We start from the raw sequence: 27,872 nt of genomic DNA, 5'->3' as shown, positions 1-27,872 counted from the left end.
ACGGTAACGCAGCGCACCTCCTTGCAAGGAGGGCACTGCATATCTGAACATCGTTTGAGGGCTAGATTCATTATGTACTCTTTATTAATTATAGCAAACACTTAAAGCGTAAGACATTTTGATTTACTTTTGCCAGGAGCCACAGTTTTTTCCAGCACTGTAAATCTGAGAGATGGTAATTTCCTGGTTCTGTAAGAAAACTGCAGAGTTCACAAAGTCAGTCTAATCTAAGGACCCCTTCCAAGGTGAGAGCTCCCTACCCCCGCCCCCATCATGTGCTTGAGGCTTGTTTTTTAAGCTCGACAAAGAGACCTCAATTTAGACAGGTTGGGGAAGGGGCTTTCCTGCTCCAAGCTGCAGAGGTGCTCGCACGCTTCCAGTCCCATTGGCGTCGCTCAGGCTGCACTCTCCATCTGTACCGTGGGGATTTTGGTGCTCAGAGACCAGGAGGAGATTTGGGATATTTACAATCCACTCGGGCAGGCAAGGAGAGGATGGCATGGGGAAGAAGCATCTCGGGCAGCAGGAATGGCCCTGATACCAGCTTTAGCTCGCGTTGCATGGTGTGGGTGCAGGCGGCTTCCAATCATGCCGGGAGCAGTGTTCGGTGCGTGCACAGCCACCAGCCTGCACACCTGAGGGGGATCGTAGGTTTCGCAGCTCCCTTCACACATCCTTCCAGGATGTGCCTAAAAAAGTACCCGGAAGAGCCCTGGGCTGTGGTGCTGACCAGGAAAGCCCCCCGAGCTCCTACAACAGGCTGAAACAAAGCCAGCAGCACCATGGCTTTGGTACTGACGCAGGCTGCCTTCCCACCAACACCTCTCTGCGGTGCTGAGCTGTCAGGGGAAAGCGGTGCATTTGGGATAAAGCTGGTGCCTCGAGGAAGGGCTCCATTGCCTCATAGTTGGCTTGAAGACAGTATGAACATCTGACCTGCTTCTTCATCCTTGTCCCTAGTTTATTCAGATTAAATGGTAGAATACAATCAATTTTACCACCAAAAAGGAGAATTCCCATTTCTCTATAATGTTTCCACCCATGAAATTCCCAGAGGGACAGGAGACTCAGTAAGAGTGACCTGGCAGACCTGAACAGCTCTCCGTTGTTACTGTTAGACATGAGTTCTTCCAAATCCCGGGTTTGTCTGAAAATGCTGGCCCTCGCGCTGCTCGGTGGTTGTGGCAGGGCCAGGTTTTTGCAGCAGGGCCTCTCAGCAGGACTCGCACCAGGACCTCACCGCAGCCTCCCAGCAGCTGTTTCAGAGACAACGAGCCCCAAAAGTCCATACAGCCCCCACCAGAGCACGGCAGCTGGAATAATTCCCTCCCTGGGCACTATTTGCAACTCCTCGGTGCCATGGACGGGGAACCCCCCCAGCCTGGCGCTGGGCACCACAGGGATGGGGCAGCCTCAGCTAAACTACATCAGCTACTAATGTAGCGGTCTAAAATGCATTATTAGCTCAAATCTCACTTTTCTCAGGGCAAGGCTGGAGCAGTCTCACCTCAGACCGTCTCCATACCTAACACGCTGTGCTGTCTGGAAGGCAGTAACGCAGCCTAGAGCCGCGGCCAGGCCGTGCCCGTGCTCAGCCCTGCCTGCGGAGCATCAGCCAGGAGCCAGAGCCCCTTTTCTGTGTAAATACCCCGTAAATACTCCTAAAAACGCCCTTGCGTGCTGCCAGCAGCCTGCCAGGTTCCACCTGATTTCTCTCTCATCCCACATCAGGTCTCCTCTTTCCTTGCAGTTAGCTGGGAGCGCAGCCTGAGAAACACGAGATAAAAGATTGCCCCTTTCAGCTCAAAACGTGCACTAATCTTCCAGAACAAAAATCAAAAGGTATCTTAGCCACTTCCCAAACAGGCACTGAAGTGTTTTGTTCAATATTTTAAATGAGATACACTTATTAAAAACACTCCAGCAACTGCAGCTGCTTTTAGATAACCCTTTGAGTGTACTCGGGCTAAATTTGTCTCGATAGCTATACAATTTTAATTGTATGCTTCCCACATCTTAGTCGTAATAATAATCAAACCATGTCTGAAGTAGGCAGAAAAGGTGCACTTTAGCAGTTAAGATATATGCAAGTACAGGGCTTTACTCTGGGTTTGTATTCAGGCAAAATTCACATTGATTTTAAAGGCAATTTAGCTTTAATAAGGAAAACTAGTCCCACTGTTTATTTGCAGTTAAAAAAAATAAAAAAAAATCTTCACTGTAAGTGACAAGCAGAGCGCTTGCTTCTGGCTGGAGCTAGGACCCTTAGAGGAAGGGTTTCCTAAAAATATTCAGGCTCGTATTCGGATAGGCAACCCATTTGAACACACAGCCCTAGCTGGGTTTGAGCCCATATTAATTACCATTAAAGAATGAATCATTACCAATGCTCTTCTCTCCTTCCTCCCATCACTGTTTGTGTGCGTGAACGGCTTCTGCCGTTGCCATTGATTTCAGCAGACCATGACTCGGGCTGTCTGACTGGTGTAGCGAAAGGAGCCCCGAGGGACATCAAGTCTTTCAATTCTTTTATGTTATAAAACAGCAGTGTCCTCTCCATAATTAAGGATTAAACTTGCTGTCCAAAAATCTAATTTTCAGTTAGCTCACCATTAAAAAGTGATAGCTGTTGCACATCATACTTTCATGTGTGCCCGGTGGCTGGCAGCCAGCTTTTTTTCAGACAATTCAGACGATTCTGCTGCTCCCAGTCTCCTCTGCACCGTTACTTCCTATTACTGGAACGGTGATGCAGGTTTCTTTGAAAAAAAGAAGAAAGAGAGAAGCCAGCCAGCAGCAGAAAGTGTACAAAATGCAAGGGAAAAGCACCACGGACACTGAGGGGCAAAAACCTGAAACTTGATAAAAAAAGGAAAAGTTTTTTTTACATTAAAAAAGAGCCTGGTGAATCTGTCAATTCAGGTACTGCCAAAGTCGGGGAAATCAGCAGGCTTCCAAAAAGGAGTGGGTGTTCACAGGAGAGCTAGAAGCACCTGCTTGGGTAGGAAAATACACACACTCACACGCAAAGTTTTAGCAGCACCATCTTCTCTTTCCTCCTTCAGCAAATTTAAGCCCAGAGCAAGTGACCTTGGTGGCCACACAATTCACCTACCCTTGTGGGGCGTTGGTTTCTTTTATGGGACACCTTTATTTCTTTAATGCCGAAAATTGCTTGTAGCTGAGGACCAGATGCCGTCACTGAAGAAGGAAACCAAAGGAAGCCCAGACTGCTCAGAACTGAGCGTATCCATCAACTTGGCCACTAGCAGCTGGGGACCCATTCCGCAGCTCCAGAAGGTATTTTTAGCACATGGAAAAAAAAGTGTCATGAGCACATGATATGAAAAATACACAAAGCAATCTATCACTTTTATGCCCTTTATTCCACCACAATCAGGTTAGGATTTTCCCCCCGCTTGCCTCCGTTTCAGAGCGCTGGCGGGGCCGTGCAGGAGCAGCACTGCCACGGAGCTGCTGCCCGGCTCCCGACGGGGTCTGGCTTCTGCCCTGTGCCAGGAGCTGCAGCCAGGAGCATGAGGGTTGGCCCGCAGTGCCTGCAACAGCCTTGGGAATGATTTTACAATGTAAGAAATGTGAAAGCAAAATGTACACGCACACACAAAAGCTCAGTGTTGCATGTGCCTCCTTTGTGGATATACCGTGCAATAAATAATGGCTGGCAGCCCCAGCTCCGGTTGGGTACACAGCCATCACAGCAGGCAGCTGGGACGCCCACGTCAGCAGCAGCTCCATGCGAACCAGCACCGTGCCCCGGCAGCCAGGAGAGCAAACCGCATTTTGGGGTGCATTAAATGTGGCACAGACAGCTGGCCAGAAGAGATCAGCCCACCAGATTCAGCACTGCTGTGGCCTCACCTTGAGTACTGCGTGCAGTTCTGGGCCCCACAATATCAGAAGGACGTTAAGGTCCTTGACAGCATCCAGAGGAGGGCAACAAAGGTGGTAAAAGCGAGGTGCCAGTCTCTTCTCCCTGGTAACAGTTGGCAGGATGCAAGGGAACGGCACAAAGCTGCTCCAGGGGAGGTTCAGACTAGGCAAAAGGAAAAAATTACCTTTTCTTAAGTTCCTCCAGGTAACAAATGATTTTTTTCCTTTTTTTCCTCATTTCTTGATTAGAATAGAATAGTTCAGTCGGAAGGGACTTTCAAAGATCATCCAGTTCAACTGCCTGACCTCTTCAGGGCTAACCAAAAGTTAAAGCATATTATCCCTGCTTCCTGTTAAAAAAATAAACAAATAAATAAATGCAGGCTTCAACAAAAAACTGGAAACAAGAATGCAGAACATGTGATACAACTGTAAAGGATAAGCTGATCAGGTAGAAAACACTTTGGAGCTCAGCCCTAAAAAAAAAAAACAAAAATAACAACAACAAAAAAAAACACAAAAGGCTGGCCATGGGATAGAGTTATTTCTCTGGCTTGCAGGAAACTTTTGAGCATGGGAGATATCAGGCTGTGGAACAGTCTCTGTTGGGAAGATATAAAAATTCTTTTACCTGTGACTTTTGCTCTAAATTTAAGAATATATTCCCTACGGGATACTGCTGCATTCACAAAGAGCTGGACCTGCTCCTCTCCCTTGCTGCCTTAGGAAACTCCGTCATTCAGTTTGCTGCTGTGCACTGAGGAAGCTACAGAAATGAGAAACACCGATCATGCTGTAAATATTAACTACACCTAAGAACTACTCAAAGGTTTTCAAACAAAGAGAACAAACTGAATTATAACCAGCAATTTCAGGACGTGGAGAAAGAAGCTGTTTTCTTTAATTCACTCCGCCGGCATCAGCCACGTCTCCCCAGAAGGCTGGTGGCTGCTTGACAGCAAACGCGGTGCTCTCAGACCCGATTGCCAATTAGGGCATTTGTGTGTGTAATGGAAACGCCACTCAAAGTGCTCAGAATACATGTTCAGTGGTTCACAAATCCATTCAAACTTTCATTAAAATCTCTTCATTATTAATGACACCTACATCTCCCTTCCCCTTTGCCAAATATAAACTCTATGTACCAAAATGTATGTGTTCGAGATGGAAAAGATTGCTGAGATTATTCAGCACTCTTCCTACCAGATGAGTTTATGCGATGCTGTCATTCACTAAATACCCCTTCCCTGCCTCGTTACGACTGGCCTGGCACTGGTTCATTTGCAGGGAAATGCCCCACAGTCTAACCAGCCTCCCTCCGCACCACCTGTATGAGGATTAATCCCTGTCAGTAAATATCGCCTAATTCCAGCCTGCTGATTTCCACTGGGCACAAATCTCCTTGGCATATTCATGCTGTATTAGAGAAGAGGAAATCACACAGCATCTTAAGTAATTTTGTTTTTTTACACACTCCATTTGTTTGCTATCACATTAGCTCCTTTTCAAATGGTACACCGTGACCATTTTTGTACACAAATAACATCTTGAATTTGAACAAAGCATGTCCACAGGATATTCTCAAAGCGAGAAATGAATTGCTTTAGAAAAAAATACAGCATCATTGGGAAATGGAGCACAGCAGGTATTAACTAATGACACCTAACATTTGCCATATCCTGGACAGACAACAAAACTGCATACATTAATTAAAAGCAGGCTTTGGGGAAAATATTATGAGCTCGTGCTGTAATGCCTGTGGAAGAGAGAGGAAGTGTGAAGCCTGGCGAGGCACTTGGCACAGCTTCAGCTCTTGAGTGCCATGACTGAAACAACTCCGGAGTTGATGAGCCAGTCGTGCCCTGTACCCCAGCAACCCTCCACTCAGCCCAGGGATCTTCCCAGTTCATAAAGGGTGGCTCTAGGAAGAAAACCACAATTTCCTAGATCCTAAGTGCTGCTGGGAGCATGCATGCTCTGTGCAAATGGTGCCTGTGGAGAGCGCCAGGCACCAGAGCCATGGGCTCTGCACAAGCACCGCAGGAGAAACGCAGAACCGGCCCCGCATCTAGTGGGAGTGCAGCTGGACTGCGGAAAGCATGCAGTTACACTGCAAAAACACTTCTGATAGAAATTACATGGACGTTCTCATACCATTTGCAAATGGAGATCAGGGAGTAATCGAAGCGCTGCACTATTTTTAATGCTTATCAAAGCCCCGTGCTGTGCCGTGCTTCTCCTCTCCATCAGCGCTGTGGCTCCATACCATGTCAGGGGCGTCTGGCTCAGCTCTGGCTTTGCTGTCCGGCAGGGCAAGGAGGCAACAGCTTACGTTGTTTCTAAGCAGGGTTGCAAAGATTCATTCCTCCAATTGATTCAAAAAAGGGATTTCAGTCAGGCACCAACCTGTCAGAAAATGTGACAGCCTAGTGCTTGGAGATGAAAGTCCTACAAGAGTTTGCCCTGCTCTTAACCAACCTCAGCAGGACCGACAGCCCCGATAGCTGGTGTTGGACCATGCCCAGTCTCCTGCCAGGAGCTTCTTCATTTCATCTTAAAATGTTTCTGTCGAAATGCCAGATGAATCCCGACAGCCTGCACACGTGTACGACGCCTTGCAGCGGTCGGGGCCTGCTCATCCTCGCCCTCACTGCTTGGGCCGCTCGGCTTGCATGGCTGGGAGACGGTGTCCACGGGCTACAGCGCTCCAGTAGGGAAGCAACGATCAATTTAACAGTAAAGTGGGAGCTTTGTTGTTTCCAGAAGATTAGAAACACCCCTTTTCATAAGAAAGCAGGGCAAGGAGAGGTTATAACTTTCATAACACTTCAGTCCTTTCTTTGATAACACTTCTGTGCTTTCTCCACCCCTGCCTCCTCCTTGCTCACTGCTCATGGCAGGTGCCAGAGAACCTCGGTCCTACACCCTCCTCCAGCCGCAAACCCCCTTTTTATCCTTTAAGATCAGGAGCACCACTGGGTAGGGTGTACCTGGGCACGGACAGCTGGATGCTCCTATTTGTTTCGTGCCACCTCAACGAAGAGGCAAGCCCCGAAGCAAAGCGCGCGGTGGCTCACTCACTTAATCAGAAGAGTTCGTTTGTGCTTGCAATATCATCCCCCAGGGCCATCACTCTCCTGAAGAGTTGCCTCCGCTACCAGCACCTCAGAGAAGTTAGCCATGCGAGGATTGCTTGGGGAGCAGAAGGAAGCAGTGACAAATTTGACCTATTTCAAAAAAAATATGACTCTTTGTCTTCTCCAGAAGATACCAATCCATAACCCATGCATGTGGATTTAAGTAGCTCTGATTCACATTTTAATAAGCACATGAGTCTTGGAAAGAGCATACCAAGGAGCAGTAAACTGCTTGTTTGGGGTGATAACATCTCTGTAGGTGCACATTGAAATCTATTCATGCACCATAGAGGGATATCATCATTCTGTCTTCCCTTAATAACCCATTTTTTAATTAGATCATGTCTAGAAAAATATTAAATGTTGAGGTTAATTTGTTTCCTATCTATGGAGATTCAGCACAGCAGTTCCAATGGCTAGTTATCCTCAGTGTTCAGAAATTGCACACTGTTTTTGTCTGAGTATATCTCATGTCACTCATTGATTTCTTTCTTACATTTTTTTCCACAGTGACAGGCTCTGCATTACCAATTCCCATTTTATGAATGAGATTTGCAAGCTCTAAGCCTTGGACTTTCTTGCAATTAACCACAAGACATTTTTGTAGTGTAACTGTGTTCATAGAACTTATTTGAATCTTTGCCAGCTAATTGGCATCTTCTTTTTAAATTCAGGATGCTGGAGCCGAACACAATGTTCCAGTAGCAGCCTCACTGAAGTGAACACAGAGGCAACACAACCTCGCTGACACATAAATCTGTATTCCTCTGTTTAAAAAGTGCATGGGTGTATTTTGAACAAAAAAGAGCAAATGCATATTTGTTCTTTCAGCCACAATGTCACAATTCTCTTACCTTCTGCTGATTAAATTGCCGTGACATAGAAGCCCTTTCAAAACCAGGGTTCCGCAGACACAGTCCAAGACCCTGTAACCGTAGCCTGCTTTATTCATCCTTAAATAAATTTTGAAAGCTAAACAAGTTAAACAACATCAAAATGCACATTGTATCAGGGGTAAAGTGTGGCTGATAAGTTCTATCTTGTAGAAAGCCATATAGATCATCAGCAGCTGTACTGGCCTTTTGTAATTCATGATTTGAAAGTTTTGCCATTCCCCTACCATGCCTTGGATGCATGGATGGATGGATGGATGTGAAATTTAATTCTACACCTCTGGGGTGTAGCCCCAAGTGGGCTAGAGCTTATTCAGGCAACTTTAAGAGCACTTAGCTAGTTCAGTACTTATTTTCAGAACAAATTTGTTTAATGTTTCTGCCTTTGCCCCCTGTGACTAACAGCTGTGTTGTTCCTATCTAGTAATCTAGTAACAATACCATAGATAGTATTCTTTAAGAAAACACTTTAAAAAAAAAAAAAAGCTTTGCTGCACTTAATTCTGCATGCCTTTTCTCCTTCTTTTACCACAGTGACTTCAATTCTTACAGTAAATATATGGCTTCCTTATTTAAGATAGGCTTTTATGCAGCTGTCTAGAGGTCAGGGTCATTTTTTATAGTGGGGTACGTGCAAACAATCCCAACAGCAATCCTACAGTTCGTGCTGGAAAGGAAATTGCGGACTGCACGCCGTTCCCCCTCAGCTGGCGGTCCTCAGAGAGACAGATCCCAGAGGGATTCAGGCACACGGCCCAGGTGCCTGTGAGGGGTTTCTGAGCAGCTTTAGGGCAGCAGCCACGCTGTTCTCTCCCCTACCTCCTGCCCATCTCCATCTTCCTTCTGGGGAAGGCAAAGACAAAACACCTGGCCAGCCGTGCTCTCCTGCGGATATCCCCGTGCTGCCTCGCAAGTGTCCGGTTACATCCCTGCTACATCGGCCTGGAGCACAGCATTAAGTGTAATGGCATCGCTGGGGCTGTTCCCAACCACGATGGCATTCTGATTTCTGCAAACAAAATGCTTTCCAAAGGTAATATTTGAGCACTGAGATTAATCCACACCTGATACATCCCTGCTTCTCCAGAGACGCAATTTAGTATTGCAGCTGCAAAACAGGAATAACACACCACTATATCTCCCGTCTTTGAACTGTAACATACTTAACAAGATCTCTATGGTATAATTATTTTATTTCAGAAAAAAATGCAGTTTGTTCCTTCCAAATCTAAGAGAAAAAACTAATCAAGTAGGAAGTAAGTGTATCATGCATTCCTTTTGGAAAAGCTAAAACGCAACACAAAGTTTGGCCCATAATTACAGCATCAGGCTACGCTTGCCTTCCAGTTCGGATTTTGTTCACTTCTAGTACGGTTTAGAAAAATGATTGATAAGACGGAGACTTTAATCCAGCGCAGCTATGACTTAATGAGACCGTAAAACAGACATACTGCATCGCTATAACCTCTTGCTAGGAGTACAGCACGAAGCACCTCTGACGATACGCCGGAGGCAGAGTTAATTTCAGTCATCGTTTGCTCAGCCACCTGGGTGCAGCTGCCCTCATTTGCGTTGTGAAAGCCCCAGCTCGGTGGCACAATGATTTTGTTTGGGGTGGAAATCCAAAGTGGGAAAACGGAAACGTACGAAAGGCAAGTAGCAAAGTACATCCCAGGGAAGTGGGATACGTGCAGTTGAAAGAGAAGCGTTAGAATGGCTCCAGAGGTGATGGATAGCCATACTCACGTACCAGGCACTCTTCCAAAGAACAGCAATCCTGGAAAAATTCCTCCCAGAGAGAGGGATGTCTACAGCACAGCCCTGGGTCCTTGTACAGAGCTGTCCTGCAGGGCGTGAGGAGATGGGAAGGGGCTGAATGAAGGCTCCCTTAATGCTCTAAAAAAATCCCCTTACTGCCAGCAGGGCAGGTGGGAGGCAACGAGGAGTCATTTCCTGGCAGGGTGAAGGCCAGGAAACCCACCAGCAGCTGCCCCTCTGGGATGGGACAGGAGGACAAGATTCAGGAAGGTAAAGACATGTTCAAATGAAACAGAGTTTTTTGAGATAAGAAAAAACAGGCCTGCGTTTAGGAAACAAGAGCTGGCTAAGATGTCTAGAACAGGCAGACAATGTATGCAAAATGGCCACAGGTAAAGCTGCTGCAACTAATTCGTGCCATTACGGATGAACCTGTCACCAGAACTGACACTGCAAATTGAAGTCGGTGTTCTCTCCCCAGCCATACCAGTATCGGCTCTATTAAATCCGTATTTAAAGTAGGCTATTGCATGTAGGACCGAGATAAATGGCCCAGCACACTGGTAACAGCTTTCCACCTGCAAATCCTCACCTCCAGTTCAGCCTGGAGAGCTCTCCTCTTGCACTGCCACTGGTGACCTCAGGAAACAAGGTGAAAGTACACAATATAAAAATAAAAAGTTTACTATGTGCCCAAGTCCTGGGCAGTAGGGATGTAAACGTTCCAAGCAGGAAAGGAACTGTGCAAGAAAATGGATTTAGGGGGGGGATTAGTGTAAAAAAAAAACATATATATATATATATTTTTCCTCAAGTGGAATTATTGACCTACAGAACTTACTGCACAGAATATTTGCACTGCTGCAGACTGTGTGCACACGCAGCCACATGCACAAAAACACATCCTCATAACCTGGGTGGTTATCCTCATCCTCATAACCTGGGTATTTTCTCCCCCTTCCTACCTGAGGAGGGGGGGAGTGAGAGAGCGGTTGTGGTGGAGCTCGGCTGCCCACCCGAGTAACACCACCACAGCAAGGAGAAGGGAAAGGTTCTGAATGCGATTAAATATTCTCGCATTTCTCCAGCACTTTGGTGCTCGCTAGCTGTGAATTGGCACAGCCCGATTCCGTGGGTGCACATAAACACCTGCAGCGTGACACGGCCACGCTGGGACCTGCACGCCTCCATTGCCAACCAGAAACCTTGGAGAGTCCTGAAAAGTTCTGCCAAATTTCATGCAATGATGTAAGGAACAGGGGTAAGCACAAGTTGCCGGTACGTGACATTTTAATTACCAGGCTCATCAATTTACTTCACTCGTATTTCTGCAGTGTCTCTTTGTTTGACCCGAAGAGCAATTTGGGGGATAGCAGGATAATGTATATGGATTTTGCATTGAAAATGGCTACACTGTTCATTATATTTTCTGGGCTCCATTTCTCTAATGAGTGATAAATTTTATTCTCTATACTTCAATAGGAATTTGGCATGAATATTTATCCTAGATAAGTAAAATTTCTACATGCATGCTGAGAAAGAAAAATGGAGCCTGATGGTACTGAGATGGCTTTGATGATGAGCAGTTTTCACATCAGCCATCAGCTTCAAGTAATAATTGCAGGGGAGCTGCTTGTAGCCAGCAGCAAACCAGGCTTGCTGTTACAGTCCAGAGAAACAGCTAATGCTCCGATAAACTCTTTGTCACCCGTAATAATAAGTGATTCAGAAGGGATTAAGTTTTACTGCCCAACCCAAAATCAGCAGTCCCTGGACTGCACATCCTCAGGTGCTTAAAAAAATAAAGCAGAAAATACAAGCAGAGAGTATCGCCTACCCAATGATAGCTAATTAACCAGGTGCAATGAGAGATGCATTATCTTACCTTTAATGCCAGGAGATGGGAAAACTGAGCAAAGGAGTCCAGAGGACCAAAAATGTGAATTTAAAAAAAAAAAGAGAGAGGAAAAAAAAGTGTAAAATACCAGCTGCACCAAGCGCCACTGCAGTAAGGCAGGTCCCTGCACCACCCCAACCCCTTCCTGTGGTAGTTAGCTCGTGGGGAGTGCCCTCGTCCCCCTAAAACACCATCACCTGTTCCCAGCACACACCCGTACCCCTGGAGCCCACTGCTGCTGCGACTCAGGCATCCAACTCATCCTCTCGAAGCAGAACCAAGAAGCTGGTGGGCTGGAATCGCCCCTATTTATGCAAGGGGATGTTTAAAGGAGCCCTTCCAAGGCTTCCAGCTGCATATGTAAATTGGGAAGAGTGCTGTTATTAATAACAGCAAAGGGACTGGGAGGCTTTCTGCAGGGTTCGAGGCATGTGCCCTGTGAACTCTTTAAAGTGTTTTTAAGCAGACAAAATGTGATATAACCGGCCTTTTCCAGCAGAACAGGCCAGGCAGTGCAGACTGCCCACAAAGCTACCAGCTGGGGTCGTGCTGCCCCTTGGGGTGCAGGGGGCCGGGTGCTGCACACACACGGGATCAGACTTCAGCCCATGCCCCAAGAGCTGTAACAGAATGGGCACGTACAGCTTCTCGCTTGCCATTTTCCTCCATCCACATCTCGACTCCTTCTGCTTGTGGAATGGCTAGATTGAGAGCATGAGTCAATTGGCCATCAGTACGAGTTCTTAAATTGCTCCCATCTTTTATTCTTCGTGATGCACTTCGTTCCTCAGCTCAAGACCTCGTTTTGCAAATGTAAGGCAACTCAGGGCTCTACTACAAAAGGAGCAAGTTCAGCAGCCTCCTTGGTGTGTCTGTTGGATGGCACCCTGGCTATCTGACAAGCAGTGAGCCATCTTCTGCCGCTGCCTGAGATTTTTCATAAGGCTCATGCAAACGCAGCTTCCTACAGGTCCTATTGCATTTTTAGAATCATCACTGAATTTCATGAAAGAAATAATGTATTTTGCCTAATTAGAAATCATTAATTTGAGGGAACAGATGGAAACTGTTTGTTTGTGAGACAGAGATCCGTAGTTTGCTCTGTGAAGGATACGTTGCATCTGTGCAGCTCACACAGCTTTCAGCTCCTCGCTACCGCAGACTTTGCAGCACTTATTTAAAGACCATTTGCATCGGGGCAAACACTACAGAAGGAGCTTAAGGCATTTACATACCGGAGTGCTAGGGAAATTTGTCATCAGCCTCCTTGATGCTTTTGAAAATACCGTCATACCATTTCGGGCAATGCTGCCATTCTTCATGAGTCTGGTGGCCGCTAATGCAAACCCTTGAGAGCAAAATCTATTCTGTCCCTGTCCGCAGCATACTATTATTTAATTGGTCTCTAGCAGTTTTGGTAGGAATTAATAAACGGACTATTTCTGAGAATGACACAGCCTTTTCCTTCAACTGCAAAGGGTCTTACGATTTTGGACAGTGGTGTAGGAAAAATGACCTTTGCCTTACCAAAGGGACGGGGCTCCTGCCATGCCGTTGTAATTGCGTTTCTCCCCCTAAGTGTCTGGCCAGGTTGGAATCGCTCTGGACCACAGCCATAGCAAAGCTTAAGAGCTGAACTCTTTGTCCAACAGGTTGTCATGTTCATTTTTAATTGCTCATGAGAAAGTCAAGATCTAGGAGAGTGCATGCAGTGTCTTATGCCGATATGTACGCGTCGGCACATCCTTGTAAGGTGATAGCCACCTCTGGATCCCACCTCTGCTCCCCGGGGGGACAAGGGGACAAAGGAGGCATGGTGCTTTCAAAGCTTGGTGCAGGACAGTCACAACTCATAGCACGACGCAGGCTAAACGCATCGCTGATCGCCACTGCAGCTGTGGGTAGGTCTGCAGACCTTGGGGGCAGGCCCAAGCAGCATGTCTGCCTCGATGCTTCGGGAAGATGTCATTTTATGGGGCTTCAGCAGAGCCAGCACGTCCCCCAGGGGCTGTACAAGGGGACACCCACGACATCCACCCTGGCCGTGCCCAGATACAGCGTGTGGCAGTGTTGTAGCACAGCAGCTTTACACCAAAAACACCGTCCTCCTTTAATTCTTCTTTCTCCTCTTGTGAGATGCCCAGACCCGTCCTGCGCCCTGCATGTGCTGGAACAAGAGCAAGTGACCGATGGCTCTGGCAGCCCACGTGTGGGAGGTCACTGCTGCCTTGGGGCACAAGGGCCACTATCTCCAGCCTGGAAACAACGCCTGCCCCATGGGGACTGGGGTGATGAAGAACACAGTACTGCTCAGTGACCTTACATATCCCTCCAGTGTGAAGGAAAGTGCATTCCTCCTCTAAGTTATATAGAAAGAGATTTTAAGTAATTTTTATTTATTTATTTATTTATTTTAAATTTTATTCTTGGGATAAGAGAGCTACTGTTCTCTGGAAATAGAGCCTGAGTGCTGGCAGGCCATGGTGCCAGGCCAGCACCTGCCAGGTATTTTTCTCCAGCTTCTGAACATGCAGGTTAGGCCTCTATGGCTACTATCTGAACTGTGTTAAAGTAGGAAAAATAAAAGTAAGAGGAAAACAAGGAGGATTGGGGCAGGCAGCCTGCGGACTGGAGACTTTAGTCATATTTCATTTTAAACTGAAAAATAAGCTATTATTGTGTGGCCTACGGAAAAGGATTAGAAATTGTCCAGGATATAGAAGAGAAAAATAAAAGACAGATCTTATGACAGAAGAAAAATGAACAATAATAAAAACCCGCTATTGTCCAGCTCTCTGAGGAAAAGAGGTGGCAAATCCATGCTTTCGGAGGCTTTTTGCTGAGTATAATGTAATTTCTCAGGCATGCTGCTGTCTGATAACCATGGATGAAGTGTTTGTTTCGGAAGAATTTGGCATGGTCAGAAAGCTGTGCATAAGGCAGGCTCACATAAACTGATTAGCACCAAGAGAGGAATGGAGATGCTATCTCTGCTGCGAGCACAGCTTTCCGAAAACCTCCCGGTAATAATTATACTGGCTCTCAAACACAAAGCCCCACAGACAGCCTGCTCCGAGCTGGATTAAAAAACACAGATCAGAAGTTGATTCAAAGCACGACTCATTAGCACACGCGGTGATAGAGGAGTGAAAACTGAGGTGTCTGTGCAGACAGAAATCAGAGCACCATCCGTCAGCATGTGCCCGCGGCCCAGGCGCTGCCCACCACCCTCGCCTGAAGAGGGACAGGCTGGTCTCAAAACGAGCACCGTGAACGAGCTTGCCTCTTGGATTAGTGCTTAATTTTGATATCTCTTTAGTAAAGTGCACGTGTAATCCCCAGGGGGCTTCTGAGTTAGAAATTGTGTACAGCTTTGTGTCGTTACTCATTTAAACACATTGCTCAGTTTCAGAAAACTGCTTTTCCAGGCATAATACTTATTTTTAAATGGAGTCCAATTAGTCTTTGTTAGAATGTGTTTGATTTGGTAGCGTGTTTCAAGCAGTAGAAATTCTTAAGACTGACCTAGTTTAAAGTAAAGACTAAAATAAATCACAGAGTTAAAAGGTTGTTTCGGAAAAACTATGAGATGTCTGGAAAGCACTCTAATTACAGACAGTTTTTAATTCGTAGTTTCCCATCAAGGGTCACATTTCACATTTGGCTGCATACCTTTTTAGAAGCAAGAGCCTGCGACTCCACAAACTTTCACAGGACAGCAGCAGCTCTTGGATAAACTGATAGAAAATTACACAGACATTGACTAGACATCTAGTCAGACTGGAAGCATTTTTTTTTATAATCAGACAGTTTTCCAACAGCCACACACAGGAGCAGATGAAATGCCCAATGTGGATACCAGCAGAGTGGTTTCCTTGGCAATTGTAACTATGCAAAAGACTTTGGTTTCCTTCTCTCTGCTAATATAAGCAAATATTTAAGCCTATCAACTGATCTATAAAGGTTAGTTCAATTAAAATCAGGTCACCTCATTATAATTTGAAATCACAGGGCTGCATCTGGAAAAAAAAAATGCAAACATATACAAATGTCTGAGCATTTTAGCAATCTGATGGACTTGGACTGGATTGTTCCTTGCTTACATTGTTGCACGTTTTCACTCTGATTTATTCAGAATACAAGAAGCCCTAACAGTCAAGGGCAGACCTGGGAAGAGTTGTGTCGACCCAAACTGGACGAGCCCAAGGTGGTTCCTGCCTGAAGGCTGAGCTTCCCGGCGCCGGCTGCCCCGCGGCTGTCCCACAGAGCTGGTCTGGCACACGAGACACATCTGGTTCAGTTGTTGTATAAGGGGATGGGCAAGTTTTTTGGTAGCAATTTTTTTTTTTAATCACTAAGATCACAGCAAAAATGTAAAAGTGCTAACTGACAAATTCAGTAATAAAAAGGTGGCATATGACTAGTGTTTCCCATACAAAAATATCTACATTTTCATGTCTGTAATTACTTGAATGAAGTATATGCATAATTTATTTTTGCCTGTCAGTTTTAAGTAGAAATGGTCTTCTTGCACCTCTTACACAGCTCATACGTAGAAGTTCCTGCTTCAAGCCCGATGTGAAAACACATGCACTCGTCTGCCACCACAAGCAGCAGCTGATGTAAGCAGCACGGTGCCGTGTATTCAGAGACACACGGTGTCAGAGGCAGCGAAGCAGTGCTTCAGGTGCTTCTAATCAAAGCTGGTCATGCCACAGAAGAACGGGGCTGATCGCTTCGTCTGAAGGAGATGGAAGCTGGGCCTGGCCCCTGCACTGAGGGCTCGTGTTCCTGGAGGGAGGCTCTGAGCAGATCATTTCCCAAGCACAGATGCACATTGGCAGGTACAAACACTTGATCAGGGCTTATTAAAGATAATTATTTCTTATGAATAACTTGTCAGACTGTCCCCATTTTGTCTTTTCAAGAACGCCAGCTGCCTGGAAGTGATCACCTTTTCGCATCGCTTTTGCATTCCTTTAGTATGACTCAATGGAAACAAAGAGCTGATGCGGGAGATTAATTAATAGAATTAAACAAGGACCTCACTTTCCCTTCCTACACTGAAGGAGAAGGCAGAACTCACAGCTGGGGAGACGGGGCATCGACGAGCGCTGAGCCCTGGTGGGACAGCCCCAGTGACACCGCGAGTGCCTCATCCTTGAGCACGAGCCCAGCCCAGTGAAGAGCCCTGGCCCGGCTTTGTCGTTACATGGGATGGATGAGTTTTTCTTGGCTCCTTGCCTCTGCCAGCTGAGAAGTAAAGCCAAAGTTGATTGTTATTATTGCTACTTTTCTGAAGCACGTATTAAATCTCAGACTTCCTACGTGATGTTTTAAAATGAGCTCTCTAGCTAACTTCAATTAAAAGGAAAAAAAAAAAAAGTGTCTAGATTCGATTGACTACTTTGTCATTGGATATAATTAACAACCCTACACGGTAAGCTTGGAAAATGACTGGCAAAGCCAGAGCAATAGCAAAGCTCACCAAGTACTGTTGGAGACAGCCTACATTAACATGCCTTTTTTTTTTTTTTTTCATCTGCTTGATCTGTGCCTTTCATCAATATCTCTACCGGTATTCTTCATGTCGGATGCTATAAATAAACAGGTTTTTTTTCTGGATATCCCAGCACATTTCCTGGAACTTACAGCAGCACCAGGGAGCATGCCACCACAACCCCAGAGGTTCCCAGAAAGTTAGTCAGGATCTGTGAAAAAGAGATGAATAGAATATTTTTATATCAATTAACAGAAAACCACGACAGGCTTAATACTGCTAAGTCATCCCTTTAACCTTCTCATCGGTCTAAGACCAGGGCTTTGACCAAAACTATTTTCTTCATATTCAGACCCCAATTTCTGTCTCCTCACCTCATCTCGCTGTTTATATTTTGTCTTGCATACTCACCACTTCCACAGACGGCTCTCGGACCACCTTGCTCAGGTCCATTGTGGATCCTCACCATCATCCTGCTGCTTTGGGGTGGTGTTGCCATGAAAGATTTACAGGAACAGCTCTGCTCAGAGCGGGATGCATGTGTCCGACACCTCCCACTGACCTTCCTGTGCGTAATTCAGGGGGAGCTGGTATTCATTCAGGGTGGTGAACAACTGCACATCTGCATCACTGCTACTGGCAGGGTTTGCAAAGCCACACACCCGTCACCCTTTGTCACTGAAGCAAAGAGCAGGGCGCGAATAATTCACGTCTCTGGCCCCAGCGCCTGCTCCTGGGGCACCACTATGAGTAGAATATAATGTTACAGGGAAAAGTGGCAGCACCGTCCTCGTGGTGGTGCACGGTGGGCTCATGACAACCCACCCAGCAGCAATGCGGAGCAGAGCAGAAATGGGTTCGCATCTGCTGTATTGAATTAAGGAGCAGAATGAGTCGTGCCTGCAGCAAATGGACTGATTAGTGGCAGCACACCCAGAAGGCTCCTCCTGATTTCTGGGTGATTAGGATGTTTTGCTAAGACTTTTAGCAGCCTCCAAGGACCTGTTTAACTTGCAGTGAAAAAGAAATGACCCAAACACCAGAACGGGCTGGATTTTATGGGGAGAGGGCAGAGCTCACCTGGTGGGTACCCTGGAACGGGGCCACAGGGATATCAGCTGCTGCTTTGTGACCCAGAGACAAAAGCTACCAAAGTGAATTTACAAAAATGTAAGTGCCTGCAAGCTGGTTTTATGGAGAAAAAAAAATGGTCTCTTCAGGCACAGAGAAACAGAGGACAAGCCTTCCCCACACAGCACACTGCTCCTATTTATCCTACAGAAAGTAGGATTACTGCCAAGTACACAAGTAAGATATTAGCTACAAGCCTGATTTTTGGTCATTATCGTGACCATTAGTTACAAAATAACATCTAGTCATTTATTCTAAGCGTTTGGCACAGCAACTGAGGTCTGTGGGCAGGCTGGATGCAGAGCCTGCGATGGCTTCTCCTGGAGATCACTAGGGCTGATTAGTTCCCTAATTCCTGCGATTATTAACCCTAATGAAATCTTGCTCTCTAATAGCTGCATAGCTATTGATTTTTAATTGCTTTGTTTGTGCCTTGAATTGATTGATAGCAATTCGTGACGGCGCGCGCAGCAGGAAGAGTTACGCACCGCCCGCGAAGGAAGGGCCGGCACGGCAGCGGGGCGCTGCGGGGCCTCCGTGGTGCCGGGGGCGGTTTAGCCTGGATATCGGGAAGAATTTCTTCATGGAGAGGGGCGATTGGGGTTGGAACGGGCTGCCCGGGGAGGTGGTGGAGTCCCCATCCCTGGAGGTATTTAAGAGACATGTGGACGTGGTACTTAGGGACATGGTTTTGTTATGGACTCGGGAGCGTTAGCTGACGGCTGGATTTGATGATCGTAAGGGTCTTTTCCAACCAAAATGATTCTGTGATTTTACCTAGTTCATAAACAAAACTCCAAGCTTTAAAAAGTTCACACATCAGTATATTTTCTTCAGCTGCAACAATCATCGGTTTAAATAGAGAGGCTGTACTAAAGAGCATAATTAGAGAAAGAAAAGAGTTCCAACATCCAACATATCCCACAACAGGAATGAATTTTTCTAAGATTTCTGTCTTTTATTGAGAGGATGCATGAAAATCACCTTCTCCTTCTTTCCTCTTCCAATTTCTAACGAAATGGTGTAATACATACACCACAGCACAGTGTCCGGACTGCTTTTAACTTGAAGCAAATCAAGCACTGCCTTTACCTGACAAAGGGAAGCAGGAGAACCACGGGGAAGCGCAGGTTTTTGGCTTTTGTGCTTTCTGCAGCGGGGGCGGGAGAGGAGGTGATGCTGGGGGCAATCAGGACTTTCCTCCCTGCACCCACGTGCACCGGGGCTGCCCGGGGGCACCGGTACAGAGACGGGAAATCTTTACTGGAAACCACGTAAAGCCAGCAGCGGTCCAGCCGCCTGGGAGAGTCTGCAGCACACAGGTGCCTATCGCCAGGGAACGCTTCTGCCTTCTATATGGTTTGCATGCGTTTGAAATAAGCCCCACAAGAAAAAGTCAGAGTGCGCAGCAGAAGGGGCCTCACAGCAATCGTACTGCATGGATCAGCCCGTGCTGGCCGGCAGCGGCAGCTCTCCATGACACACATTTACACCTCCAGCTTTGCTCCTGCACGGCGAGGCCCAGCCTGCAGCTGGGAGGGCACAGACATGCATCAAAAACCCCAAATTCATCACAAATGGGAGGGCCAGGGTAAATGGTGCAGCCCCTTCATCCTTCCATTCTAAAAGCTGCCTATCCTCTCCTGATTTTAACAAATCCGCATTACCGCTCAGTTTCCCGTTGACAAAGTAATGCAGGTGCCGTGATGCCAGAGCCGCTCAGCCCCGTTGGGTTTCAAAGCAGGATGCTTTTAGCCTTGGAGCTGGAGCCCCTGCACCCCGCAGGGAAGAACATCATTGTCTGATTGGAAGATCCTCCCTTCTATTGCAAATCTTGCTGAGACTTCCAAGTTATAAAGCAGAGACAAAATTTAAGAAATCTCCTAGAGTAATAGCTGGCAAGTTACTATACATACAGCAAAACTTATTTATATCTGGATTTCAGGAATTAATTTAATTTTCTTTCTCATGCTTGCAAGATTAAATAAAAAGCAATTTATATTCCCCATAAATATGAATTACTGTGTGTTTCATTTTGACATTTTATGCAAGAAAGTATTAATGTAGACTCGTTTGGGTCAGACTACTTCCATGCTGCCTCCGTAGATAAAACTGCTTGCTCATTGCACTTGGATTCAGCAAACTGGGAGAAAATCAGGAGGGTTCTTCCTCCTTTTCAGTTTCAGCAGTCTTTAACACTGGCTCTTTGTGCTCATTTTACTGTCATCCTGACCTGGGGACATGAGGACTGCTGGGGTCAGCACGACCAGCTGCAGCCAACCTGCCCTCACGGCCGCCTCGTGCCTGTCCTGCCTGCATGGGCGTGCTGGGGGTGCACGTGTGGGACAGCAGACAGGAGGGGGGCAGAGCCAGGCTCTGATTTATTGGGATTCTTAGGGGGACCAAAAAAAAAAAAAGGAAAAAAAAAAACAACATTCCTTGTCATTTTTTAAGCAGGGATGTGAGCACCTTGCAGAGCATGATGAGAGCAGGGGGGGCACTTGCAGCATCCTCGGCCAGACTCTGCCGGTGCTGCTAACACAGACTGTCCTGCAAACCAGAAGCTGGCTCTGCTGAAGTGAGGTCTCCACTGCTGTAATGGAAAATTTCCCCTGGGGCCAAGCAAGATGCTGCTTTTTGTACTTGTCTGAGACTGCTGTGCATTCATTAGCTTCTCAGAATGGAGGTTTTTCGGTGGGTAGTTACGAGCAAGCGCTGCAACAGCCGTGCTGCCAGGACCAAGCCCCAGCAGCACAGTACAGCATACCCTTCCTCCTCTTCCCCAGATTCCTCTCTCTGCACCAGCTTGGCATCCTGAGCTGGGCACCCACCTCCTGCAGCATCCCCGCGCCGGGGGGATGGAGCTGGGAGCTGGGGGGCCGAGCACAGAGCTGGGAGCCCAGCTGGGAGCTGGGCTGAGGGCACAAAACCTTCCCTTCCTCTTGTGTTCCCCCAAATCAACATGAGCAAAAAGAGTGAGGATGGGAGGCTTGTAATTTAAGAGAAAAGAAAAGTAAAAGGACGGTATTTTAGCTCTCTCCTCTTCCCTTCTACAAGCGTGCTCTGAGCCAAGACCCCTCTCCCTGCTCCCTCTGTAACACCCCCCGGGAGGAAAGGCATCGGCATCCCACCCCCGCACCCTGCAAGCCATGCTCCGTGCTCAGTCCCACACCACAAACTCACAGGAACATCACCATGAGAGTGTGTGAGATGCTCCCAGAGCAGGAGCAAACTGCAAAACTGCTGCACTTCGCTTCCCCTCTGCCATGAGCTGGAAAAAGAAGTGAAGAAGCAGAGAAAAGCAAAGGAAACGCTGAGCTACAGTAAGCATAGCAGAAAGCAGGTTTTATTAAATCTCCACAATGGATGGAGAAGACTGACTCTTTATCCTAATAAAGTACAAAAAGATCGCTACATCTGCCAAGCCAGTTGAAATATACTATTTTCTCTAGAAAGCATTTTGGGGTGGATTCCAGGCATGAGAGAGCTTTGCTTTTTAAAACTTTTGTTTAATAGAGCTTCTTGAAATAAAGTAAAATGAAATAATTCCTATTAGTTACCATTTTCATTTCGGGGGGATGAGGCACCTGCTGTTTTTCTTTGGCTGTGCGCTCTTTTTGAGCACGTTGTTACTGGCTCTGGGTGTAAGGGCCAGCACCGTTTAGTTGCAGCCCTCACTGCCACCCTGCCTCACCTGCTGCAGCCAGCGCAGCGCGTGCACGGCGAGGAGCACCAGCGGATGGGGCAGCACCGGGGGAATGACTTTTGCCTTTTTCTTTCCTTCCTGCAACTAATTTTTATGCTTCCCCCAGAACACGAAGGCTTGAACACAACTAGCCGCATTTACGGAGATGCGCTAGAGAGGGGCTCTGCTCCTTTCCCCTCCTTCAGTTTATCTGCATCCTGCATTCAGGCCTGGATAGAGGCAGAACAGCTCTTGAGAACGTGCCATTTACCAGCCGATCCGTAATTAGCTGCTTGCAGCCAGTTCTGAAGAAGCCACAGCAGAGCTTACTCAATGCTGAGTGAATCCGCTGCCTGAAGATGTTCGCATTTTGATTCGTGCCACCTGAATCCCTAACACCTTTATTCATGCCTCCCTGTAATAAAAATTCCCACCCAATTCAGAGGCCACCTAGCAAGAATAGATCCCTAGTCACCAATAGTTACAAGTCGCAGGATTTGATCTATAAACCTTATATAAATATTAAGCCAAAGAGCACTAAAGTGATTAATTAGCTAAAAAACGAGGCACAGCTTTTTATTTTAACATTTATCAGTTTCGCTAGGTGCAAACAAACAGAGGTGTGTGTGAGGAGCCAGGCTCCGAGCCCTGCTCTGTTACAAGGCAATATTTCTGCTTTCTGTCGGGAAAATGACCCGCAGAAACAAAATGCATTACCCTGAGAAAAAAGCACTTCCCTGGCAGGCTTTCTGGGTTGTTATGTTATTAGGGGGTAGAGCTCTCCCTGCGGTATTAATTACTGGAAATTATCACCTGAGGAGCCAGCTCCTTCCCTCCGTGAGCGGTTTTGTGTTGCAGCGAGCGTGCTGAGGCCAAGCCTGGGCTGCCTGCGCTGACCCGCAACCCTGTACGGCGGGGCAACAGGGCAAATCATTCCTGGCTGTTGTCTCTCACCCAGGCGAGGCCGAGGTCCCCAGGAAAGGACGCTGCATTTAATTCCAGCCGTGGGAGATGCCGGCATGGTGAGAGGGAGCAAGCCCTCTGTGTGGTGCCGCACAAGCCTGCCGGGCACCCGGCGGCAGCGGGCAGTGATGGCGCAGTGCCCTTCGTCTGCCAGGGGCCTGGTCCTGCCTCTAGCGAGACACAACGAGGAGGGCCGCCTCCTCCAGCCCTCCTCTTCGCCTAATGGCAGCCTGGGCTCAGGCCAAGCCTGGCTTTCCTAGCCATTTTACCACAGGAATCGGGACTGTGAAGTAACACCGGTGGAGGAAGAGCGCATACTGATGGAAGGGCTGGAGAAGCTGTTCCAGAACAGCCTGTCCCTGCATAAACGCATCACACACAAACCTCTTGCATGCCACATCTAGCTGGAACCCCCTGAACTACCCCTGGACCCACCGACTTCCATAATCCCTGCTATATTTCACAGAATCATAGACTCGCCCAGGTTGGAGAAGACCTTCAAGATCCAAGGTTCAAACGTCCCCGCACTGCAACCAGCTGCTCTGGAGGCAAACCACGGCAAGCACGGTGCAAGCACCACGCACCGTGAGGAAACCAGCACCTCGCCCTGCGAGCTGCCAGAGGAGCGTGGCAGAAATCTGGAGGAAACGGAGCCCTGGGCAGCGGGAGGGGGCTGGCACGGACGGGACAACTCCACCCAAAGGTCAGTTCGGCCCTCTCTTAAATAATCTTTGAGATAATTAAAGCACTCCTCATGCTGTAGATTCGTCGCTTTGTTATTTCTCAGCCCACCTACCCCATCCTTATTTTTAAATAAGATGCTCCGTCAGCAAGTTCTCTCGCCAGGAATATACCTGTGATCTCCAAGGAAACCTTACCTTGCAGGATGAGGAAAAATGCAAAAAATTATGTAGGATCTCAAAGACTTTAGTAAAACTAGCTTTTATGAAAATGTGTGGCTTTTCAGCCATCCCACCACGTAGGTAGACGTCGGTTTAACCATGAAGCCCTGCTCACAGCAAAGCAAAACCCCAGAACCAGGACCTGCACAGGGAGGAGGGGGCTGCACGGGGACACGGGTGTCACTGCAAATAATGAGTCCATCAACTCAAACCACATCCCCCTGTGATGGTTTACCAAAACGCAATACTTTTCTCTGAGGCACATGGTAGAGGCTGGGTTTCACTGGAGAAGAAGGAAATGGGGATTTGGGGAAGTACTGTTTGAATTTATGGATAGGCAGAAGAGTTCCAGCTGTACCGAAGTTACACACTGCTCTAAGTTCTGGGTTAGTAGCTGGAAATGATTCATAAAATTAAGCACTTTAAAATAGTAAATGGATATTCATTTCACAGTGACTTGTAAACACAGCATTGTAAATATTAATCATCATAAAAACATACCAGCAAGCTTTGGTTTTAATATATGCATTCAAAATATGGCGAATTTTGCTTCAGAGATCACATATTTTGCCAGCTGGGCATTAGTCTCAGCAGCTATACTTCAGCATTTTATTAAGCTGTCTGTTTATATCATGATCAAAACAAATAGTGCAGAGTGAGGAACGGAAAGATATTTTTTCAAACCATTTACCTCTAACAGATGCCAGCTGCTGTGTTTGTAAATGCACTTTTAGCTAACACGCACCCTGCTGGGAGCCCGGGGTCTTCGTAATTCCCAACCCCCCCGGCCCCTCTACAAGGATATTGATTGCTTATTTCTGAGATCTTAAGTGCTGAGATGCGCTGTAGATGACTAATAAATTCCTGCAGAAAGCGAGTTAAAGGACTGAACAAGTAATTTTGTTTTGTGGACTTTACATGTAAGGTTTCTCAGACTAGTCGCACAGCAAAGGTGCATTCAGCACCCAGGGGCAGCTGGGCCCTGCTGGGGCTGCAGCTGAACAGGGGACGTGGCCCAGCCAGCAAATTTTCCGGCTCTTATGAAATGAAAACTCAGAAGCATTCACTTCCATGTGAATCCCAGGTAGGCTATTTAACTAAAATTAGCTTGCAATAAAATTCTTGGACACCAAAATTTAAATTTCCAGCGAACCCCCAGCAGCGCGTTGTCGCCTTTCGCTGCAGAACCCCCTGGGAATAAACTCAAAGAGCCAAACCAGAAAATGCCCCGGCTCTGGTGCTGCGGGCAGCCTGCCCTCGGGATTAGCAGCGCCTGGGCTCGTGCCGAAGCACCGTTAAGCACAGAATAAATTCATTTACACGTTTGGGTTTAAGAGCTTACGCAGCCGCCCCGGCGCTGTCCTCCGACACGTTCCGTGCTGCGGGGCTGCCAGCCCGGCTGGCTTCCCTCAGCCCGTTTCTGACAGCGAGCAGTGAAACTTCAGCCACCTCGAGTTTAAATATTTATACTTGGATCTGAAAGGTAACAGCTTTCCTGTGATGTTTTATTGTTTTATATTTCCCCCATATGTTTAAAGGCAGAAGGCTAAATATCTGTCGGGGGAACAGTAACTTGCTCTATATTACAACTGCTAATGTTTTTTGTCCTTTCCACAGCCCATTCAAATCTGATGTGTGTTGTACTCCCTAGGTTCTGCAATTAAACGTGATTTAGGAATTTGCAGGTGATGTCATGGACAAGAAGTGCTCCTGAAGCCCCCCCGGGACACCCCAGCACTGCCCAGCCTGTTGGAGACGTGGTCCCGGAGGGGCCGGCAGCCGCTGCTGGGTGCAATGCTGGTGGAGATGTGCTGCTCTGAGAGCCCCAGCAATGCTCGGGGCAAGCTTCGACCAGAAATACTCGGCTAGTCCCCAAAAGCATCGCAGCAGCCAACACATCCCCCTTCAGAACAAGGCGAGGGCAGGAGCCAGCTTTCAGGCACGCTTTCCACGCACACTACTTGGAGCCAGCAGAATGAAAATCACCTGAGCGGCTTTTAACGCCCCTCTGCTGCTCGCTGCTCTTTGCTTTGCACCACGCTGGTTGGACTTCTTCCCAGCGTGGTGCCACCAGCAGCACGCAACTTCTTCCCCCCCGACCTTTAGCCGAACCACAGCGGTGAGGGATGCAAACGTGGGCAGCTGCAGGTCAGTTGCAGAGGCATCTGAAACAACTGCTCTCTCCTGAATCTTTGTTGTACCCATTTAATCTCGCAGTCACACAGCTCAGAGAAGAAAACTCTGTTGCTTTAGTACTTAGCGAAGAGCCAGATGCTTTGGTACTTTGGCTGTGTCCCTGGCCCTCGCACCCACCCCGGGGGCCCAGACAGGGCAGTGGTGAGTTAAACAGCCTTCCTCCCCAGCCCAATACAATAAATCAGGCATTTTACGGTTGCGGAAGTAACGAGAGGACGGGCACGCTGAGCCTGCAGACGGCGACCAGACGGGAGGAAGGGAAGGCTTGGTGCCTGCGGTAATCACGCGGATCAATGGCACTCAGGTTTCTGCAGCCCGTCCTGGGCCCCGCTCTGACTGCGGCTGATTTATGGTAAGTAAGTGTCATCGACGGGAGCTCGTGTCTCATGTCGAAAATAAAACACGGGACGAGGGAGTGAGAGAAGGAGGGTTTCTGGTGTAAAGCGGGCTACAAGGTGGAGCACAAAGCGCCAAGGTAATGTCGGGGATGTACAATGTGATTTGTTTTACACACGAGTCCTTTAAGCAGTTAAATTAACTGCAGAACAGTATTTACTGCTCTCATGTGCATCCCCTGTGCGTTATTGTGGTTTTGTGTAAGCAACAGTTTCAAGGTTTTTGTCTTGTGTTCCTCTGCAGGGCAGGGGCATAATATAGGGACATAATAGCTATTTCTGATATTAATTGCTAAGGAATTGAAACTCTTTCTCAAAAGAAATTGATAAGGAATATGCTTCTCCTTGAGTGACGTCCACAGAAAAAACAAAACGTTGCAGAAGGCAGAAGTAACAGATGTCACTCGGGCTCCCTTGTTCCCATCTCTAATTAAGTTAGGAACCAATCAGCTTTTATTAACACGATTATTTTTTTAAAGTCTTTTTTCCTTTAGTTTAAAAATACCGCATCTCTGCCACACAAGCACTAACTGCCCAGGCAATATCCACCCGTTGTCAAAGCCATATATACGTGTGTATACGTACGCACACGGACATGCTTTGCTGTCTCTCCCAGTTCTGCTCAGCCTCGCAGCGTGTCAGCAGAGCAGAGGGGAGGCGGGGGCCATGGGAACATCCCCGTCCTGACACCACCCCGCAGGGAGGACGCTAGCTTGGCCACGGGGCCTGCATGTGCTTGGGTCAGGCCTGGCAAGTCAAGATTTACCTGGGTTTTGTGCCCCGGGAAAATGTCCCAAAAACTCACTTCTTTGCCTAAGTGCTACGGTCCTACCTTTGAAAGGATGATGTTCACCTGACGGTTGCTATTGCCTTATAGCTTGGTCCATCTGGATCCACCACATAACTCCTGTAAAGAGAGAGGGAAAACCAGCCTGGAGTTGACAAACACCCAGCAGTGGGCATGCTGCAATCGGCGAAGCAGGGAAAAGAAGGATGAAGTCATTCTGAGGGACAGGAGGGGAAAAAAATGAAATAAAAAGGCACGTAAGGTCCCATTGTGTGCCTTCTGGGAGAGAAAAGGGAGCTGAGACCCAGAAACTGAACAGAAAAGCTGCTCAGGAGCCCAAGCAGCTGGCATCCCAGCTGCTTTCAGGGTCCAGGTTGGAGCTGTTTATAAAGCTGCATGCAAAGAGACCATTTCAGGTTTTGTGAATGTCCATGCTGCGTTACCACATAACTCAAACAACATCTCCAGACATCGCCAAGCAGAGCAGCAGAGCTCATTACAGCACTTAGCTACCCTGTACGGCAGCACTTTGTTGTTTGCTTCCCGAATTATTTCCTTACCCCCTTTACTCCTCGGCGACATCGATTGCAGTTCTGTCTGTGCACAGCTTTGCAATTAGTGGCAGGTTGGAGTGAGAGGTTAATGCTCTCTGACTTCCCCCCGAGGAAGCGCCGTGGGTTGGAGCTCCCGACGCGCCTTCTGGCAGCGCTGCAGGAGCTGCAGGAGCACGGCCATGC

At 47.4% G+C, this 27,872-nt stretch overlaps 1 long non-coding RNA gene across 7 annotated transcripts; it reads right to left on the bottom strand.

The window, feature by feature from the left end:
* LOC106046895 (uncharacterized) lies at positions 1-27,274 on the bottom strand. 7 transcript variants are annotated; one of them, XR_010832285.1, is made up of 5 exons: positions 11,565-27,274; positions 4,077-4,241; positions 3,880-3,994; positions 1,091-3,291; positions 1-956 (listed from the first exon to the last, which is right to left on the bottom strand). It is a non-coding gene; the product is annotated as an uncharacterized lncRNA (long non-coding RNA). The 7 variants fall into 7 exon arrangements; XR_010832281.1 differs by having other exon boundaries at positions 1-1,767; positions 2,611-3,291; XR_010832283.1 differs by having other exon boundaries at positions 1-1,256; positions 2,611-3,291.
* Between the last annotated feature and the right edge of the window lie 598 nt (positions 27,275-27,872).

Source organism: Anser cygnoides, chromosome 6, assembly GCF_040182565.1.
Source record: "Anser cygnoides isolate HZ-2024a breed goose chromosome 6, Taihu_goose_T2T_genome, whole genome shotgun sequence".
Classification (NCBI taxonomy): Eukaryota; Metazoa; Chordata; class Aves; order Anseriformes; family Anatidae; genus Anser; species Anser cygnoides.
Note: the sequence above shows the minus strand (reverse complement) of the source record. Positions and strands in the feature narration are given on the sequence as shown.